Source organism: Rhipicephalus microplus, chromosome 5, assembly GCF_043290135.1.
Source record: "Rhipicephalus microplus isolate Deutch F79 chromosome 5, USDA_Rmic, whole genome shotgun sequence".
Classification (NCBI taxonomy): domain Eukaryota; kingdom Metazoa; phylum Arthropoda; class Arachnida; order Ixodida; family Ixodidae; genus Rhipicephalus; species Rhipicephalus microplus.
The window spans coordinates 31,344,600-31,351,643 of record NC_134704.1 but is presented as its reverse complement, the minus strand read 5'-3'; positions in this window follow the sequence as shown (position 1 = coordinate 31,351,643).

Here is a 7,044-nt window from a genome sequence, read left to right as displayed (position 1 = left end):
AAACTAGCATACAATAAAATTTCCAATCAGTTGTTTTGAAATGTAGCATGGCTTGTCTGAACACTTGCAAATTCATTTCATACGACCTGAAATGAGACAGCTTTGTGATAAAATGCTTGGGAATTAGTGGCAAAAATGAAGCATTTATTACAAAAGAAAAACAGTAAGCTAGTGGCTTACTATGAAGAAGTTAACTGAAAATATTCTAATTTTAGTGGTGCTTACGGGGGTATATGCAGTGGAGTCTTGATACACCGTTAACAGGAAATGAAAAATAGACCTAAAAAAGGGCTATTAACAATGAGGAAGATATGCTTACCCACTCAACTCACTTTTGCTTCGTAACATTGAAGAGGTAAATCTGTGCTTTACTTTACGATGTGGAATTGAATTCTTGTAAAAAAAAATGCTAGTACACTGAATATCAAGTGTAGCATTTTTAAATATATAGGTCAAGATCCTTCTTCGTGGTAATGTCCGAGTATGTGAAAAAAATGTGACGCCTGTTGACTGCTTTAAAACTCATCGGTTCTAAGAAACGGTCGAGAAAATAGAACGTAAAATCGTATCGAGGTTGCACTGTGTTCAGTTCGTTTTTGCTCCAGATAGAGCGACTTGCATTTGTTTTGTATAAACATGCAGCACTTGCTGGTGGAAGTTCATCGGGTATTCCAGTGCACAGTACTAATTCGATACTATGAGATTGAGTGGTTCTGTGTTTCGCGTGAATTTGAGGGAACTAGGCAGGAGAGAGGTTAACTAAAAGTAGCCAGAGGGTTGCAAACTGGGCACTGTCATAAGACACATCAAGAGAATGAAAGCGCAATCAATTTCATTTTCAAGTTTCGCCGAAATCTCCGCACTTGACGTCATGGATTTCAATATGTATTCGTCATGCTGCTCCGCCGGTTCAGCGGAATTTTTGGAAAATTCGTCTGCCAAGTCTGCACTGGCTCTTGTGGGGCGCAAGTATCTATGAGCGCGAGGCCCACCACTGGAGTCGCGGGCGCGGCAATCGCTGTGACGTGCAGGGTTGCATCAATTGATCTCGCATTGTTTTAGACCGCAATTTCGTGGGGGTGTTCCCTTTTGAACAGCGCTGCTTTAACGCGATAGCGTTAAAAGAGCTTGTGTTGCAGAAAACCCGCCGCCGGTTGTTGGTTGTGAGCGAAAAAGCGTTTGTGACCGAAAAATCAAGTTACCGAGATAGCCGCGGGAGGCCGCTACTTGTCCACGTGCGTGCGCGCGATCACACTGAAAAAGCCGCGCGTTCGAATATAAAAAAAAAAAGTGCTGAAGGTCACGAGGCGTGGTAGTTTCTTTGCCTTGCCGCCCCTCCCTGCTTATTCCAACGCTTTCGTCGGGACGAGAGAACAGGTAATGCAATTGCAGCATGCGACAAACCTTTGTAACTCCACTCGCGCTGCACGGATTCTTAAAATTTTTGCGGCGTTGAATTTGTGAGGCAATAAGCTCTTCTAGTGAATTCATTCCATGATTACTTGAAAAAGTGTTTCAGGGCCCCTTTAACGCATTTTGTTCAGGTGTCGCGACAAAAACGAGCACATTCGGCGATAACTGCGCGCGCTGGTCCAATCTGCTGTGTGCGTGCGTGTGTATGTAACAAAATATATTAATCAGTATGCACTTAGCGGTTGAAGGGTGCACTAGGGGCTGGATCTTGCTATCGCGTTCAAATTGGGGGACCCTTAAGCAAAGGGCCCCCCAATTTTTTTTGCTCTCACTTCATATGTGAGGACTGCTGGAGACTGCACAATCCGGAAAAGTTATCGGCGGCGTGCCACACCCTACGTACGCGAAGAAGCCAGGTTTGTCAGGTGTCTACTTCTTTTAGGTTTTATCTCTACCCTGATTTTTTTTCTTTTACAATTTTTTTTTGCTTTTCGACCTGGCATACATGCTGTAAACACTGGTATATTTACTAAAACGTGAAATTGCCGTTTAGGTCACGGTTAAGCAAAGCAGCGGCATGCTCGCAAAGTAATGCAGCCGGCTGACATACGGTATATTAGCTGTCATCGAGTCCGGTCGAGACTGAATGTTTATGTCGTGGTTGACCATTTGTAGAAGCTGCAAAACCGAGCCAATTATTCAAAAATGTTCACCACTGTGTGGCTAGATTTCGATTTAATGTGCGCTGTGTGAAAGCCGCAAAATGTTTGCTCGTTAAGGGACAACGTAAAAGTATTAATATCGTTCCGCAGAGAAGCTTTGCTCACGTCAAACTTTACCTATAGTTGAAACTGTAAATCGTTGCGGATATGGGGTTGCTTCTCACACAGCGCGGAATCGGATTGCGCTGGGCTCCATAGGGATATGTGTGCCAAAATGGGAATGTGAATTTGCACATCCTCTTCGTGTCAACCACGGCTCCGCTTTTAGATGCGGCAAGCTCGCACTAAAGGGACGCTGGAGTCAAATAGCAATTCACGTCAGAGTGAAAGCTCAATGTATGACAACGTCTACAACGACAACATTATCAACAGTAGTGTCCTGCTTAGCGAGAAATGAAGTAAATGCTCGATAACACATGCGCTACCGTAGGATACTCGCAAAATGGCCCCGATGACGTCAGAGATACCGCCTTCAATTAATGACAAGTAATCGAACTAGCTGTACTACATAAACAACCTTCCATTCTTCAAGAGACGTAATAAAACGCTGCTTCGTTTCCGTTTGATTCATCGAAAAATTAACCGCTGGCCGTTACTATAGAGAATGGCGCGAGTGGTCTACAAGTTCAATTGTCGCCTGGTTAAACTGGACAGGTCGTGTCATCTAGCGGGGCGCAGTTAAACCAATAACTTCTATCATCTCGGAGCAAATGACAGTAAATTGTTGAATTGGTTTAATTGCCGTTGTTGCTGCTGTGGCTCCCGCTGCTTTCGTTCTGCTGCTACTAGTGTCGGCGGCCGCGCAGTAAAGCCGGGCAACGTTGTGCTCGGCAACAGTGACGTGAGACGTTTCGCTTGGGCAGGTAATTTGAAGTGCGTTAACCCGATGCGGACCACTAAAACGTGATTTTTCTTTCATAATGAGCACTTCCTTGGCACAAAAGCAACACTACGAGGTTTTTTCAACAATCAACATCGACTTAATAGCTGCCTTTAGTGTCATTTAATGTCCATTCGATGATTCAATTATACGCAGAATGACTCGTTACCCCTTACAAAAGCAGCGTGCTCGGCCCCTTTGGCTTTAACATAGATGATCATAGCAGACGACGCCGGCTGTAAGTTATTATGAGAAGCGTAACAATTTTTTCGAAGCAGTTATTTAGCATTTCGCACAGTCGCGAAGAAGCCGCAGCCGTATTTTTACAGATTTCGTTGAAGTGTAATACAAGAACAATAATAATAAAAGGAGAAGCGAAAGCGCCTGTGGGTTGTGCGCTAGAGGGCTGGCGGAGCAATGCGACCTTGCAGGTCACAGGGATGTCTCCGCATGGTGGCGCCAAGGACAAAATTGGTGACGACGTATGATTGGCGCGAGAACTCTCGAGGTACTCCGCAGCGGTGGTCTAGTGGTATGACGTATGGTTCCTGGCATATAATGGCCAGTGTGCCGTCTCCGCGCCGTCCCCATGCAAGGCCGTGTCCGTGCCGCTTATTGTAGTGGTCGCATATCTTGACTGGAGTCGTGCTGTGTTAGCTATCCGTCCTTGCACTGTGAATCCGCCACACGGTGTTTCTTGGCTCCGACAGAGTGCGCCAGTGGACGCAGAACACGTCAGCTCGCAAAAGCGCTGAACTCTCCTGTACAGAGTATAGTATGTTAAACCAACATATTCTGTGCTCGAATGCGGGCGTTGACCTTGCGCGTGATAATAAAGTATGCCTCTAACAGCGGAGCTGTTTTAAGACGACCGTTAGCCTGTGCTGAGTGAATAGAAAACCACCACCATCATCATCAACCGGCACGTGCTTTCTTCATCGTCTTCTTCATATCCTGCTCCGCTCCCAGATCACGTGCGCCGATTTGTCCGGCGTGGGATGCAATAGCTCTAATGGATGGGAGAGAAATAAATCTAAAAGAGAGAGCATGCCGCCACTAGTGTGAACCTGCCTTAATTTTTTTCAAAGCGTCTTACAGCAATCCCTTTGATCTTAACGAATACGGTTCAACGATTAATACCTGGGCGCAAGTGTGCACAATTGCGTCTTATTTCCGCTGCTCCTTCCAAGCTTGTTATGTTTCGAAGAGTAGCACCTTGGCATTGTGGTGAAACAGAACTTTAGAAACCGCCACAGCTGCAAACGGATCCGTACACGAGAGTGCTGAAGGAAGGAAAGGAGAGGCAGGAATGTTAACCAGTCTCGGTAGACTGGTATGCTACCCTGCACAGGTGAAAGGGGTGGGGGAGTTTTAAAGATGAAGAAAAAGAGCACGCCCACGAAGTCACCGTTCGCAGTCATCATTCATAACACATAAACTTTATAATCGCCGGTGCAAGTTTGTTGCCTTCAAGAAGTTAAGCACCACCTTCGTCGCCTTCACTCGGGATGACCTCTCAGGGCGACGTTCCAGAATGGTGTCTGCCGTCATCGGTCTTTGATCTGTGCGAGCCAGAGCGGCCGCTAGAGATGTTTTCTGTGCGTTGTAGCGAGGGCAGTCGCAGAAGACGTGCTCTAATGTTTCCTCGCTACCGCAGTTGTCGCAGAAAGGGTTGTCAGCCATTTCAATGCGAGAGCAGAATGACCTCGTGGAAGCCACTCTCAGCCATAAGCAGAGTGACATCACTTCGGCGTACTCCAGTAAGTGTCTGAAGATCGAGTAGTGGTGGTGTTGGCTGTGCAGTCTACCTGCTGCATCCCTTATAGAGAAAGTGACGTTTTGTGTGACTACTCGAAGCTGGCTAGCAGGGTACGTTTTCGGTAGGGATATGGTTGTTCAGAGACGCCGAGTAAGACACGAGCATGGCTCATAGCAACAACAAGAAGACCCCCCTTTATTCCCAACTGCCCCCCTGCTATATACCCCACATGAGGTGGCGCGCGCATGCCGACAGCGCCATCCATTAGAGGATTAACATAGCACTCAGCGTCCACTACATCTTCCCTCCCGGGATAGTTACATGTTCAACCTGCGCGGCGGTTTCACGGCACGGCCAGAACGCGTACGCTTAGGTTCATCACACTGAGGCGCACTTGCTTGCACAGGTAGCGTCTGCACTTCAGGCGAGGGAGGCATCTTCACAGGCGGCACAGGTGATGCGCACGAAGCACTTGAAGCACTTGGAGACAATGATTCCGACGCTGAGGTCGAGGCTGAGTCTCTTGGCGGATTTGATGACAAGGTTCCATGCGTCGGTGATGAAGCCATTGATGCTTGCTGTTGGACATTTTGGTCATCTACAAACGGCACCAGATGGCAACGGTTCCTCTGGACAACACCACTTTGAGTCTCGACCACATATGACCTTGGTCGCTGAGCTGGGCTGAGGACACGACCGCTGCAACCTAAATCCTTTATCCACACATCCTCCCCCATACTGAGAGAAATCAGAGGAGTAGTACTGTGACGGCTATTGTAGTCCTTCGCCTGTTTCAACTTCGCCGCAGTATCCTGTGCTTGAAATTCCTCGTGATTGGGTAAGGCCGGAAGAAGTCGTTCAGGCAGACCCGGAAGACGAGTTTGTAGTCTCCTTCCCATGAGTAACTGAGCTGGAGAGACGCCCGAAACTCCAGGTGTGTCTCGGTATGCGAGTAGAGCGAGGTACGGATCCGGGCTTTTCTTCAGCAAATCTTTCACGGTACGCACCATGCGCTCTACCTCTCCGTTACTCTGAGGGTATCGAGGGCTGCTGGTCTCGTGGCAGAATCGATACGCCGTTGCAAAGTCGGCGAACTCCTTGGACGAGAATTGAGGTCCATTGTCCGTCCGCACAACGTCTGGTATCCCAAAACGGGCAAAACAACTCTTGACCGCAGCAACAACCGCTTTTGCTGATGAAGTTCCCAGTGTGACTATTTCTGGAAATCGGGAGTAGTAGTCGACAATGAGGACGTAGTCGCGTCCTTCCAGGTGGAACAAGTCGATTCCCAGGCGTTGCCATGGTCGTTCCGGTGTTGGCGTTGGTGACAGTGGCTCAGAACGCAAGGTTCGCGTCTCAGCACACTTAGCACATTGAGCCACAAGGTCCTCAATATGCTGGCTGCAATGGGGCCACCAAACGCACTCGCGGGCGCGCACTTGACAGCGGCGGACACCTTGATGTCCTTCGTGCAGTAGTGCGAGAATGTCCTTGCGTTGGGCTGACGGGATGACAATGCGGCGATCCAGTAAGAGTAACCCATCGTACACACTCAGTCTTTCTCGCTCCTTCCAGTATGGTGCTAAATGGGTCGGAACTCTCTTCTTGGACGGCCAGCCTTTCTCACAATAAGTCATAATAGAAGAACACTCGCTATCTTGAGCTTGAAGACGACGGATCTCGTCTAGCTGATTTTCCAGTTGTAAAGGTAGCTCCTTGAGAACTTCCCCTATATAGACTTCCAAGCTGCTGACTGCTTTAGAAGTTGGCAAGTCGCAGGGTGCTCTTGATAGTGTGTCCGCTGTGGCTAGCAGTTTTCCAGGAACATACTTGACGGCGAACTGATAGCGCATCAGTTTTATTCGCATACGTTGAATTCGAGGTGGCAAGATGTCCAGATCTTTACTTGACAGGAGAGCTACAAGCGGAAGGTGATCGGATTCGACCTCAAAGCTTAGTCCACGTAGGTATTGATCGAACCTGGTGACAGCCCATGTGACAGCCAGAGACTCCTTTTCCGTTTGACTGTAGCGTCCTTCCGTAGTAGTGAGAGATCTGGAAGCATAGGCAACTGCTCGTCGAATTCCTGACGGTTGATCTTGGAGTAAAACGGCACCAAGGCCATGAGAGCTTGCGTCAGCCGATACTATAGTTGGGTAATGGGGATTGTACATAGCCATACATGTGTCGGAGCTGAGCAAAGACTTTATCTTCTTGAACGCTTCCTCTTGGTTGTAACTCCAGCTCCACGCGTTATTCTTGTTGAGGAG